Source organism: Ambystoma mexicanum, chromosome 3q (genome assembly GCF_040938575.1).
Source record: "Ambystoma mexicanum isolate Mex_15411 chromosome 3q, UKY_AmexF1_1, whole genome shotgun sequence".
In the NCBI taxonomy this organism is placed as follows: Eukaryota; Metazoa; Chordata; class Amphibia; order Caudata; family Ambystomatidae; genus Ambystoma; species Ambystoma mexicanum.
The window spans coordinates 220872446-220887916 of NC_090926.1; positions in this window are offsets into that span (position 1 = coordinate 220872446).

Consider the following 15471-nt stretch of genomic DNA (forward strand, 5'->3'; position numbering starts at 1 on the left):
CAAAATCAAACCACCCAGATGACCGAGAAAAAGCAATCACGGCAGGCAAGCTTTACAAAAATTGGCTGTATATGTACAGATCAAAAATTTACCAACATGATGCTGAAACAATGCTAAAAGTGATTTGTGGAAGAAAAGTCAAAGAATTCTGGACTTTGGTTAAGTCTGTCGCAGGCATCTCTGTTGACCTGCAGTTGAACAGTGTCCGAGAACAAGATTGGGTAACTCATTTTTCAAACCTTTTCAGTGATAAGAACAACTTTGACACCCCAGCTCCCCCAGTATGACTGACCCATGGGACATCCCCCATAGGGTAGTGGATATAATGGGGAAAATACAGAAACTAAATGGCTCATGGACCCCTGGCCCCGATGGATTAACCAACACAATGCTGGAAGATCATCCAGAGGCATGGGCAAACTTCATCCACAAACATTTCGACCAAATCACCCAAACTCATCAGATTCCGGGCTCCTGGAAAAAGGCAATACTGGTCCCAATTTTCAAGAGTGAAGACAGAGAAAACCCAAAGAACTATTGCCCCATCACCCTTCTCTGTAATTGGAAAAATGTTTGGCTCTCTGCTCCTAAAGTGGCTGCAAGAAAGGACTAAGGCGGCAGGGTGTAACGATCCTGTCCAAAACAGCTTTGTCAAGGGCATTGATACAACTGTAAACATCCTGCTACTTAGTATCTTGAAGGGGAGTGTGAGGGAGGGTAAACCGAGGATTTTTGTGGCCTTTGTGGATCTTGTTCAAGCATTCGATCAAGTAAAACGACAGTGACTGTGGGAAAAACTAGCTGCCCAAAATCCATTTTGGAACCCTTGATAGCACTGCACTCACAAACCAGCATGAGAGTACGGCTGAACCGGTGTTGTCTTCTATCAACTGAAATTTCCACAGGTAGAGGTGTAAAACAAGGATGTCCAATCACACCAGCCTTGTTTAATTTCTTCCTGACTGATATCAAGCAGCAACAGGATTAGGCCAGATCCTTCCCATCAATGATAGGAGTCGTCCCTCTAACTCGACTACTGTATGCCGACAATCTGGTCACAATAGACCAAACTCCAGTGGGTCTCCAGTGACAGTTGGATAGCCTCCAAAATGATATTGACAAGAATGATCTGCAGATAAATACAGGAAAAACTAAAATAATGTGCTTTGAAAGAACAAAAAGGCACAACGAAAACCTGAAATGGTTCCTGGGCCGTACACCAATCGAACAAGTTAACTGTTTCAAATATTTGGGAGTCTGGTTTAACAACAGTGCAGTGGAAACCCTGATGAGGAATCACCTCCGAGAGAGAACTAAGACCCTGGCTAGCCAAGCAGTAGCAATGAATAAGAGGTTTGGCTGATTCTCAGTGCTGCCTGTGGTAAACTACTATAAATCAAAAATGGTTCCTTTGCTGACCTACGTGCAGAGGCTATGCTAAATATCCCGGATAAAGTGTGGCCTTGGCTAGAGGTACTCTTTTGGAAGAGAGTCTTTCAACACACATTCAGATCATACGCAGAGAGCTCAGCCTTCTCTCTTTAAAAGCCATGGTGGAATGGAACAGTCTGGCCCTGTTCAGAAAGTGCCTTTTACCTTCTCAGACCTTCATCTTGGATACCATTAACAAAGAACTGACGGAGGCTTAAAAACTTGGGAAAGAAATAACAGAGCTAAATTGAGTGCAATCGAATTCTCCGAAGATGATTTAAAACTATAACCGACGAGAGTAAAAGGAAGCTAGAAGAGACCGATTGGATAACTACCCTTGCCAGCGCCTCTTGCTATCAATCAATGGCACATCTGTCATTGGAAACACAAAACCTAAATGTACTTCCAGGATACTTGGCAAAGTTTCCAAATCGATTCTCCCGTGATCAATTTCTCAGAACACCTCTGAACCTCCTACCAACAAATGAATTTATCGCAATACGAGATAAATCTAAATCAAATCTGTGTCCATTTTGTAAAGGAGAAGACAGTGTTGAAACTTTAAAACATCTTCTGCTATACTGCCCAAGCCTAACCGTGGTGAGAACAAAATTATTTGGCCTTCTGATGCTGCAGTTACCCTCAATCAATTGATGAGGAGGACTGGTGGGCATTCCTAATGAGTGGAGAAAGGACCTCACTTGTGATAGCAGTCGTCTCGTTTATGGTCAAAATACTCTTGAAAAAAGCAGGGGAAATGATGCCTGAGTAGGAGGTTGTGTTTGTATGTTAGCCTGTGTGCATTAATATTTACCGTTTTAGCATAATTTGTTTCTCCAATAATGCACACTAATTAGTGAATAAACCTACAGGGTTTAATTCAATCATTACAGTGGATTCATATACATCATTTATAACGATTTTTCTTCTAACATAACTCTGCTAGGAGGCACGTGGGCGTGTTTCAGCCTTCGTTGAGCTTTTTCAAGGCTCAGTGCTTCGTGTGTTATTCATAAATACAGTGCACTTTGTACATAGTATAGAAATGTATAATCATTAGTTCATAAAAAATGTTCTTTGTTCTTTTGTTGTTGATGTTCCTGAATGAACATATTTCTGTGGTTCTTTACTTTAGGTAAGTGGTTTCCACTATTGTGGGGGCCTGTTTAGAGTTGATGTCTGAATCCATGGAACACTTCATTGTGGTTTTATGCATTTTGTAAACTTTGTATTGAAGCTGGAAGGAACTCTATTCTTTTTGCAAACATTGTAAATCAATTAAAGCAATAGAAAGGGGGTGGGGTTTAGTTCCTAAGTATCCTAGATGGTAGGATGGGGTAAAGGTGTTATAGGGATGGGGATACCGCATCTTACCATCCGGTGTCCCACTCCCTGAAGACCCCTCACCCAGGTGATCCTCCCACACTGGTCCACCCCCAGGAACTATCCAAAAGTGATGGCCATGTCCTGGCCACCTGTATGACAGATCCCCAGGGACTAGTGGGTGAGACACCTTCTGGTTTCTCACATACTCTTCCCCTATATGATGGAGCTGCATCTGTTTCACAAGGAAATCTATGTTTGCTTGGTCTTTGTCTTTTCAGTGCTCCACAGTGAAATAGTAGGGTTGCAGGTCTAAGAACCATTGCATGACTTGATGGTTAGAATCTTTCTGCTGGCTAATCCAGACTAATGGAAAATGATCCATGACAAGTGTGAACTTCCTTCCTAGGAGGTAGTATCTAAGGTTGGTAATGGCCCACTTGATGGCAAGTGTCTCTAATTCCAGCACAGTAATTTTGATCATGTGGGAAGAGTTTGCGAAAAGGTGAATAAGATAGGGTGTTACAATCGGTCGAAATTTGTGACAAGACTGCTCCTAGCCCTGTAAGGGAGGCATCTGTTTCCAACACAAATTACTTCAAGAAATCTACTACCTTTAGGATTGGGTTCTGGCACAGAGCTGGTTTCAGGTTGTTGAAACATACATCATCCTTGTCTGTCCAATGAATTTTCTGGGGTTCGGCGTTCTTTACTTTGTCTGACAGCCTAGCTGCCCTGTCTGAGAAGTTAGGGATAAACCTATAGTAATAACCGATTAACCCTGAGAATGCTCTGAGGTTTCTCTTAGTTTTAGGCGTATGGGTATCTGGGGTATCTAGGACGGCCTTCACTTTCTCGTGTTGCGGTTGGACATTACTGTTCCCTACAAAGAAGCTGAGTTATTTCACGGCTGATTGAGCTAGCTCACATTTGGATGGATTGGCAGTTAGGTTGGCTTCTCTGAGGGCTCTCATAATAGTAAAGAGATGGAAAAGATGGTATTCCCAAGTTTTACTATAAATGACTATATCGTCAATATAAGCCCCACAGAAATCAGAGTAGGGCTGTAATATTTTGTCCATAAGTCATTGGAAAGTGGCGGGGGCCCCATGTAGCCCAAAAGGGAAAACATTGAACAGGGGCTTCGAGAAAGCTGTCTTCCTTATCAGGTCCATACACTGCGACCTGCCAGTATCCCTTGGTTAACTATAAGGTTGATAGAAAGGTGGCATTTGCGAGTTTATCAATCAATTTATCGATGCGTGACATGGGATAGGCATCGAAGTCAGAGGTGGCATTGACTTGGCGGAAGTCTATACCTCCAGGAATGGTCAGGTTTTGTGACCAATACTATAGGGGAGGACCCTGGGCTTGAAGAGGGTTTGATAATATTCACCCTTAGAATTTTGTTCACTTCATCAACCACTATCTGTCTACGGGCTTCCGGGAGTCTATATGGTTTCAAATGGACCACTTTTCCCTTGGATGTTCTGATATACTGATAAGTGTGTTGCACACTTCCTGGTTTCTCAGAGAATACATTGGGGAATGTTGTAACTGAATCTTTTAAATCTTCTTGTTGTTGACTAGATAGCTCTAGGGGAATTAATTCAAAGTTATCTATTTCTTCTGGTACCAAACAAGATACTATCGTGGCATTGGCGGCGGAAGGATTTTCCTTCCACTTTTTTAAGAGATTTACGTGATAGAGGTGGGTCTTTGGTTTCCTGTCAGTTTGGGCTACCTTATAGGTACAGATTCCTGTTCATTCTAATATTTCATAGGGCCCATGTCACTTTGAGACAAGTTTGTTTTCTGAGGTGGTAGGAGGAATAATACCTTTAATACCTTTTGTCCTATTGAAAATGATCTTAACTTTACCTTTTTGTCGTAGGTGGACTTTTGGTGTGCTTGGGCGTTTTCCATCTGAGTATAGAATAGATTTCGAACACGTTTCATATGCTCTATTAATCTGGTAGCTGTTTACGAATGGGTAATGGGTGTCTCTTCTCTTTCTTCTCAGGTCTCTCAGAGCATATGCAGGACATCTCTAGGTTCTCTACCATAAAGTAGTTCAAAAGGAGAGAATCCAGTGGATGCCTGAGGGGTTTTCTTACTGCAAATAGTGGCCAGGGGATCATGTGGTCCCAGTCCTTCCCGTCCTTATGTACCAACTTTCTTAGGATCATTTTGAGTGTTTTATTGAATCTTTCTACCAATCCATCTGTTTGGGGATGGTAAACTGAGGTTCTTAGGGTGGCGATATGGAGCAACTCCTTGATTTCACCCTTGAGTTTGCTCATAACATTTGATCTTTGATCCCTAAGAATTTCCTTGGTAAACCCAACCCTGGAAAAATATGGTAATAGATGTTTTAAAATCTGCTGGGTGGTGTTGTTCCACATAGGGAATGCCTCACAGTATCTGGTAGCGTAATCGACGATTACAAGGACATATTTGTTACCCAGTCTAGAGTTTTACAACGGTCCAATGATATCCATCCCGATCCTTGAGAAAGAGACTTCTATTATTGATAAAGAATTCCGAGGGGCAGGCAAGGGAATGTGAGTAATGATTTTCTGACATATTTCACACGACATATTTCACACGTCTGAATGACATTTTGTTATATCAGCATAGATACCTGGCCAGTAAAACTTCCCACTGATGTGTGCCTGGGTCGTAGATTGTCCTAAGTGTCCCCCTGTCAAATGAGAATGCGCAATGTTTAGTACAATCTTCCAATGGGTTTTGGGGATTACTGAGTTTTACTTAGGCCTTCTGTGGATGTTTCCTTTCTGTACAGTAATCCCTGTCTTAGGAAGAAAAATTGACTTCCCTTTTCTAATCCTTCCCCTTTGGGAATTGCCTGCAAGAAAGCCTCAGTGAGTGCTGGATCATTTTGCTAGGCGAAGGCTTGGTCGGGAAGGACGGTAGGTTCTTCTTCCCTTTTTACTTCAGTGGTAGATGGTTCATCAGCTTCCCCCAAAGCCTAAGGTACTTCGGTCAGTATCTTCCGGTTCACTCTCTTTAAAACGAGGAAATAGAGCTCTTTCAAGAATTCCTTGTGCAATTGTGCCCCCACGATGTACTTCAAATGGAATTTCACCATGGCTCTGTAGGAGACCATCTATGTCTCCTCGGAGGTCAGCATCTATGACACCTGCTAGAACATCTAGACCAAACTTCCAGGCCAGGCTAAATTTTGGGGCCAATCCTATATACCACCAAGGAGTGGGTATCAAAAGTAAGTCTGTGGGAATCACCTTTTCCCTGGAGGAAAAGTAGCTTCTCTTCTGCTACAGATGTCAAAGCCTGTGGATTCTTTTATGGAGATAGAGGGGGCTGAGGCTCTATGACTAGGCTTTGGAATTTTAGGCTTCCCCAATTTGTCTCAGTTGAGTCACATCCCACTCTGATACCACATGTAAGGAAGGCATGTATCAACTGTAAGAAAGGCAAAAGTGACCACATTTCAAGGGTGAAAAAGTTTTGAAAAACTCCTATAGAATCCTAAATCTACAGATGGGAGCAAGCTACAACCATCAAATAATAATAACGCTGCCCTAATGGTGTCTTGTCAAAATAAGAAGGCCTATGCTAATAAACCCATTGCCAAACATTACCTCTAAATACAAATAGTGAGGGAAACAATGTTATGCAAAAGATAGAAGTGTTCAAGAAATGATATGTCAGGATGTTCAGGCTGTTGGCCTCCCTTCCCCACGTTTTCAGCACGTGATAAGGCAGTACACTTAAGCTTAGCACAGTCTCTGGCTTCTCTAGCATGAGGGTGAAGTTCAAACATTAGCATCAAGGCTTTTTGTGCCCAAGTATCTTTACCTTCCAAATTCTCTTTGTACAAAGGGCCTGATGCGATGAGTAAACAATAAGTTATTTTCCTCTTCGGAATTTCACACATGCCCAATTTCTGTCATGATGCCTACCCCGGGGAACAAGACCAGGTCCAGCAACCCCGGAAGCAGGCATCAAGCTATTTTGAGCAAGCCCAAAAACCCCTGCTAGGGGCTGTTTGGGTGCGGTCCTGGCGCCTATGGCGCCAGGCTCATATGGAGAGTCAGTCCTGGTGCCATAGGCGCCAGGCTCATAGAGTAGAACTTACCTGATGCAGACCATGCTGCAAGCTTACCTGATGCAGACCATGCTGCAGAGCTCCAAGCCAAATGAGGCTTGGGAGGGACTATTTTACCTAGGGACTATTTTTTACTTGGGTGGGGTTGGGGAGGAATACTTACATGGGACTACTTTGGAGGCTATTTAAACCACGCCCGAAGAGCAGCACACGCTTCGCGTTATTCTGCATCCAGCAGCGTAACGCTCACCGTGTCTGCAAGCCTGCAGCCAGTCTTCTGCCACGCCCGCCTCGAGTCTGCAGCTCCTAGAAAAAGGGAGGAACAGAAGGAGAAGAGGTTAGAATAAGAGCAAAACCTTCGATCCTTACCTGAATTCCGGATCCACCGCACCTTCGAGCTGGAAGAAAGAAGCATTTTACGCGCGCCGCCTCATCTGCTGCAGCGCCGCGCTGAACTCACTAGCCTTCGCAGCATCCTCACGATCCACCGCATCCTTCTGCATGTTCCCGCCGCACTCTGGCACCTAAGGGGAACACAAGAACAGCAAAGGTGAGCCAAGGGAATAAACAGAGGCAAAAGTAACTACCCCCATACACTTACCTGATTACCGCCGGGGGTACTATTCCTCTTCACGGGTCAGCGCAGTCTCCATTGCATCCTCGCCGTCCCCGGGCCCCTAAGGGGAACAAAAGGACAACAAGGTGAGACGAAGGGACAAACAAGGGGAACTCTTCTCACCACAATAGACTTACCTAATTTTACCGCCGGAGGCATTATTCCCCAAACTTCATATTTTCTCTCCACACCTGAATAAGGGAGCAAGCCACAGGTTACATTCTGGCCTTCTTTTATTGAACTGTGTAGGATAAGCCAAATCCTTACCTGAACTTCGTCAGCTACCACGAGGAACTCTTCGCTGGGGTCAAGCTGCAAACTGCATGGAATCGGACAAGAGTGAAAGTCAGACATGTGAACTCTTACGAACTACATACTTTTCGGAGTCAATATTGTTCTGGAACTCACCAATTCCTTCGAGCCAGTGAAGCAACTGGTTATCAACGCGCCCCTGCGCTCAAGGCAGGATGGAGAGCTCATCCTTTCAAACCATCAGGTGAGACTATAAGAGGGGACATCAAAGGTGATCTGTGGGGAGAACAGCGGGGATGGGGGATTTACGCTCAACTCCACGGGTGGTTAATTCCCTTTCTCCATTTGCAGAAGAATATTCCTACGGGCCAAGCAAACAAAGCTAGGTGGGCCAGTCCAGTCCGTCATCTCGGCCCTACGCGTCACATAGGTGGAGACCGCAGCTGTCCAGTTCAGATCGACGCCTCTGTGGGAGCCAGGTGAGTGTAACAGAATGTGAAGCCTACCCACAAATTCCCACCCGGGCATTATGGATACCTCAGAGACTGACCAATTGGCCCAATTACTAGGGGAACTGAGGGCTGAAGTGCATTCCGCCCGTCAAGAAACCAATGCTCTTAGGAGAGAACTGATTTTGTCAAAGGAGCGAACTGATGACCTTGCTAGGCAACTATTGCAAAGCCAGGCTGGACAAGCACCAAGAAGTGCCCAGAAGTGCCTGTTAGCCTGGGGAGACTGCTTTCAGAGAGGACGAGTTGCAGAGGAGAAGGAACATGAGGAAGCTTTTGTGTAAAGGGTATTCGTTACCGCAACATCCATTTTGATACCAACGTTGCTTCATCACAGGGTATCATTTCCTCCACTCTGAAGAATGTTCATGATCATCGGGTTCTATTAATTTAAGATCCGTACGCGATAATTGCAGAAGAGCACATAACATCTTTTAGAGACTCAGTGTCTTGCTTCAGTCACTCCTGCTCATGCTCTGCACCAGGGTCTTGTTTGACGTCTTGACCTCCTGCCTTTGAAGTTTTCCCCCTCATTCATTTAGGGGAATTTCACTACTTACTTTGCCCCGAGGAAGGCGGTTTTCCAACACCAGTGGCCTCACAGGTGGCCCGCCGAAACGTCCTAACGGTCTCAATGTCGAATGGAACTTAAATTCTGTTCCCAATTGCTTATTGATTTATTCTCTTTGAGACCTTTTTCTTTCTTTTCTCTTCATATACCAAGTGAAAAGTGGACGTTGGCAGACCTGTATATTGCTTACAAGTGCATTTATATTTTGCCTAGACCAATTGGCGGACTTTCATAAAATGCACTTAAATTTTGCTTAAACCGTAATTGCACTTAGATTTTGCTCAAATTATAACTGTATGTCTTTGTTGAAAGTAATGAATTTTATGTATTTGTTAAACACACTCTCTCTTTTTTGTGAAATAAATAAGTCAGAAAGAAAATACGTTTTTCTTTGTGTAAAATGATGTTGCTCTATGCTTCTTATGGTGACCTTGGGTTGTTCTAAGTTGGAATAAGTAGGATATCCTGCTGGATACCATTTAAAATCATTTCATAAATTTTCAAATTTAGTCTTTACGGCTTTTGAAACCCTTGTTATGTGAATATTGGTGACCCCATCATTAGCTGTACCACGTCTGGGTCAGTCCCCATTGTGTGTACCTGGACAAGCACCCCTACCTGGTTCCGGGGGAAATCCATCTCCTGTGTTATCGAGTAACCCTGGGCAAATAAACCTACCAGGAAATATTCCATTAGCCCCACCCGAACGCTTTGCCGGAGATCCCGAAAGGTTTGCCGTGTTTATGAACCAATGCCGCTTGCACTTTTTATGTAGACCTGGAGCCTTCCCAAACGATCAAGCCAAGGTAGCCTTTGTATTGTCATATCTCAGCGGCAGTGCAGCTGATTGGTCAATTCCACTAGTTACTCAGGATGACCGAATTCTTTTGGATTTTCAGGGCATTCAAACTAGCATGGAAAGACTATTTGCCCGGCACTCCCAAGGACAGGCCCTGGATAACAAACTTTTGTCCCTACAACAGGGTAACCTACATCGCGACCTTTAATAGGTTAATAGTGGAAACTGGATGGCCCGAGGTAAAACGAATCACGTTATTTCATCGAGGGCTTCAAGGAGAACTCAAGGATGTCTTAGCTCAAGTCGTGCACCCACCTCAAGACTGCGCTGAATATATAGACTTAGTGGTCCAGTTAGATCACAGACTTCAGAACAGAAAGGCTGATCGAGCCAAGTTTGAGAATCGAGTGAACCCACGCTAACCCCAAAGGAGCAGATGCTTCAGAACCCATGCGAATCGGAGGGGTTAGAGGACCCTTAACACAGAAGGAAAGAGAAAGGAGACGGCAAACGCAATTGTGTCTATATTGTGGAACTTCTGGGCATTTTCTACTGGATTGCCCTGTAAAACCACCCAAGAAGGTGGTAGGAGCTGCTGATAAAAGCCATATGGAGTCAGACTCGGGAAACTACCCCCCTCGACAATCGTAGAGGTCCGCTTGCCGAGCTTGAAGAAGGATACTCAGACCTCACATTTCATCATACCAATGGTCCTCGTAGATCCAGGGCAGCCATCGCGTATGCACGCAGTAAGGGCATACATTGATAGCGGCGCCATAGGAAACTATGTGGACTATGAATTGGCTTCCAGGATGAATCTAGCTCTCTGCCGAAAAACCACCTCAGATGTCATCACCACAGTCGATGGAACTGAAATTGCCTCTGGGCCTGTAACTCATTCCACCGCAGAGATGATACTACTGGGTCAGGATGGGCATCGAGAGACTATTGTGTTTGATCTAATCAAAGCCCCACAGTTCCAAATAATTCTGGGGATACCTTGGTTGGAAACACATAATCCTTGTATTGATTGGCGAGAGAAGAGAATAACCTTCCCGGATTGTGCACAAACCTGTTACCCAAAGAAAGACCAGAACGCAGGCCTGGCCACAGTAACCACAGCAGTCATGCACCTACCTCCAGAATACCAAGAATTCCAGGATGCCTTCCAAAAGGAACAAGCAAACACCTTACCTCCTCACAGATCATACGATTGTCAAATCGATCTCATACCCTGTGCACAACCCCCTTGTAGCAGGATCTATGCCCTTACGGAACCTGAGAACCTTCACCTACGACAATACTTAGACCAGTACCTTGCCAATGGCTTTATTCGCCCATCCAAGTCCCCTGCATTTTCAGCTTTGTTCTTCGTGCCCAAAAAGGAAGGTGACCTCAGAACGTGCATAGATTACCGCGCATTGAACCAGATAACTGTTAAGAACCGATACCCATTGCCTCTGATCCCTAAACTACTAGACCAAGTGAAGGACGCTTGTATATACACTAAATTAGATCTCCGGGGGGCATACCATCTGGTACATGTAAAAGAGGGCGACGATTGGAAGACTGCTTTCTGCACTAAGTATGGGTTATTCGAATACCAGGTGATGCCTTTCGGGTTGTGCAATGCACCAGCAGCCTTCCAATACTTCATGAACGATGTCCTTCGTGAACTCATTGACGTTTGTGTTGTCGTGTATATCGATGATATTCTAGTATACTCCTCTTCGGAATCTGACCATGTGAAGCACGTCCGAGCAGTCCTTGAGAAATTGCGCCAGCACAAACTATATACAAAACTAGAAAAATGCGTTTTTCATGCCACAGAAGTTTAATTCCTTGGGTTTATCCTGACCCCAAAGGGAGTCCGAATGGACTCACGAAAGGTGGACGCAATCCTTAAGTGGCCATCACCAAGTTCAGTTAAAGGAGTACAAAGCATGCTCGGCTTTGCCAATTTCTACCGCAGATTCATTCCAGATTTTTCACATGTCGTACATCCCATCACAGCACTCTTGCGAAAAAATAAATGCTTTATGTGAACTGAAGAAGATGAAAATGCCTTCCAAGAGCTGAAAGCGAAATTCACGTCTGCACCTGTGTTAAAGCACCCGCGCCCTGAACTTCCATACATAGTGGAAACTGATGCATCCAGTTTAGCCATGGGAGCTGTCCTGTCTCAAAAGGACCCTGAAACTGGCCAGCTTCACCCAGTAGCATTTTGGTCCAGAAAGTTCTCGGCACACGAGTTAAACTATGCGGTTACCGCCAAGGAGTTATAAGCCATTAAATCCGCCTTCAAGGTTTGGCGGCACTATCTTCTTGGTGCCAAGCATACCATTACTGTGATAACCGATCACCGGAACTTACAGTATTTAAAAACAGCCAAGGCCCAATCGTTACGTCAACTCCGATGGGCATTGTTCTTTGCCGAGTTCGATTTCGTGATAACCTATCGACCAGGTTGCAAGAATGGTAAAGCAGACACCTTATCCCGAATAGGGATGAGAGAGGCAGAAGTGAACCCAGAACCAGTACCTATAATTTCCGAACAAAGGATTCTTGGCATGACTACTCTACAGACACTAGAGGACATTCAGGTAAAGATCCAGCAACTCTTTGATCCTACAGCCCTGCAGGACTGGGTAAAGAAAGGCCCGGACTACTCTGTCACCAATGATCTGCCTTATTACCAAGGGCGGCTATTTCTGCCACACAAGGAACTACAAGAGCTGGTCATTTCCCGTTATCATGATACCCTAATGGAGGGGCACCCAGGTATTGCAAAAACTGAAGCTAAAATTAAAACACAATTCTGGTGGCCCACCTGGCGAAAGGATATTAAATCATTTGTGATGTCTTGTGGCATTTGCGCCCAAATCAAAAGTCAAAAGAAAAAACCAGCTGGACTCTTACAACCTTTAGACATTCCGCCTACACCATGGCACACCTTATCATTAGACTTTATTACCGATCTACCTTCTTGTATTGGGTTTAACACCATTCTATTTAGGGGCGTCGCTAGGGGGGGCTAAAGGGGCTATAGCCCCTGATCTTTTGGTTGTAGCCCCGGATAGAATCTCAGGAGCTACAGCCAAAAGACTAGCTAGCCCCGAGTCCCAACAGTTCCGACATCAGCATAGCCCCGGGTCTTTTCCAGACCTAGCAACTCCCCTGATTCTATTTATTGTGTATCTTTTTTCCAAGATGGCCCACTTATTCCTTTAAAAGGACTACCTTCAGCCTCAATCCTGGCCAAAGAATTCCTCGAAAACATTGTTCGCATACATGGATTTCCATCCGTGTTGGTCTCTGACCGGGGCAGTCAATTCATTTCACATTTTTGGAAGAAATGTTGTCAATTGGCACAAATCGACGTGAGATTATCGACCAGTCACCACCCCCAGACCGATGGTCAAACAGAAAGGACCAACCAGACACTTGAACAATAGCTGCGTTGTATGTTACATCAGACTGAGAGTAATTGGAAGGACATTCTTTGGATCGCCGAATATGCATACAATAATTCAGTACATTCTGGAACTGGACAAAGCCCCTTTTATACCCTATATGGGCACCACCCTCGAACCTCAGACCTTGACTCACCCCAACACTTAGAAATGCCCGCAGTGGACCTTCTACACGCTACGATTACACAAGCCTTTAAGGAGGCAACTGCACATTTAAAACAGGACGAAGGAGAAATATAAGAAAGATGCTGATCGGCATAGAAGTGATACTCCACAGTACCAGATAGGGGAACAAGTATGGTTGGCCACAAAACACATACCTCTCAAGGGAACGAGGACCTTTAACCCTAGATATTTGGGATCTTATTCTATTAAGGCCATTATTAACCCGGTGGCCGTCAAGTTGGACTTACCTGCTAATATGCGAATTCACCCTGTCTTTCATGTGTCACTTTTGAAGCCTATGGCGCCAGGCTCATATGGAGAGTCAGTCCTGGCGCCATAGGCGCCAGGCTCATAGAGTAGAACTTACCTGATGCAGACCATGCTGCAAGCTTACCTGATGCAGACCATGCTGCAGCGCTCCAAGCCAAATGAGGATTTGGGAGGGACTATTTTACCTAGGGACTATTTTTTACTCGGGTGGGGCTGGGGAGGAATACTTACCTGGGACTACTTTGGAGGCTATTTAAACCACGCCCGAAGAGCAGCACACGCTTCGCGTTATTCTGCATCCAGCAGCGTAACGCTTACCGTGTCTGCAAGCCTGCATCCAGTCTTCTGCCACGCCCGCCTCGAGTCTGCAGCTCCTAGAAAAAGGGAGGAACAGAAGGAGAAGAGGTTAGAATAAGAGCAAAACCTTTGATCCTTACCTGAATTCCGGATCCACTGCGCCTTCGAGCTGGAAGAAAGAAGCCTTTTATGCGCGCCGCCTCGCCTGCTACAGCGCCGAGCTGAACTCACCGGCCTTCGCAGCATCCTCACGATCCACCGCATCCTTCTGCACGTTCCCACCGTACTCTGGCACCTAAGTGGAACACAAGAACAGCAAAGGTGAACCAAGGGAATAAACAGAGGCAATAGTAACTACCCCCATAGACTTACCTGATTACCGCCGGGGGTAGTATTCCTCTTCAGCGCAGTCTCCATTGCATCCTCGCCGTACCCCGGCCCCTAAGGGGAACAAAAGGACAACAAGGTGAGACGAAGGGACAAACAAGGGGAACTCTTCTCACCACAATAGACTTAACTAATTTTACCGCCGGAGGCATTATTTTGCCCGAACTTCATATTTTCTCTCCACACCTGAATAAGGGAGCAAGCTACAGGTTACATTCTGGCCTTATTTTATTGAACTGTGTAGGATAAGCCAAATCCTTACCTGAACTTCGTCAGCTACCACGAGGAACTCTTCGCTGGGGTCAAGCTGCAAACTGCAAGGAATCGGACAAGAGTGAAAGTCAGACATGTGAACTCTTACGAAGTACATACTTTTCGGAGTCAATATTGTTCTGGAACTCACCAATTCCTTCGAGCCAGTGAAGCAACTGGTTATCAACGCGCCCCTGTGCTCAATGCAGGATGGCGAGCTCATCCTTTTAAACCATCTGGTGAGACTATAAGAGGGGACATCAAAGGTGATCTGTGGGGAGAACAGCGGAGGTGGGGGGATTTACGCTCAACTCTACGGGTGGTTAATTCCCTTTCTCCATTTGCAGAAGAATATTCCTACGGGCCATGCAAACAAAGCTAGGTGGGCCAGTCCAGTCCGTCATCTCGGCCCTACGCGTCACATTGGTGGAGACCGCAGCTGTCCAGTTCAGATCGATGCCTCTGTGGGAGCCAGGTGGTCGTAACAATTTCTCAGGTGATTCCCTATTCACCTCAGATCCCCCCCAGCTGGGCTCAGATCCCCTTTTAATACAAATTGTGTAGGATTTCCATGTGTCCATTTTCTCAGGTGATTCACTATTCACCCTGGATCCCCCTCAGCCGGGCTCAGATCCGCTATAACACAATGTTCAATCAGTCTCCCTCCGCTGTGCTCGGACCAAATTAATTCACTGTAAGACAAACTCACTTTATCCCAAAAGCTTTCAACTGATCTGCCTCGTTCGGGCTCGGACCAACTTTCTCTATTTTGTCATCAACTTATTCAATTGGCAGTATCAACATTGAAGACTTTCGATTGTGCACAGGATTTTGCTTGACCCGTCGCAGGACCACTTCGATGTACAGTCCTTTCCCACTCTTTCACCTTTCTCAACTCTCAGTTGGATACCTTACAGAGTCCTTTGAATGAGCACACACGCATTGCCGGACCACTCTGTCAAGGGTATTGTATATTGGTTTCAAAGTTTAATCACTCATCTGTTGTTTTTCTTTTACTCTCGTTGGTTATCAC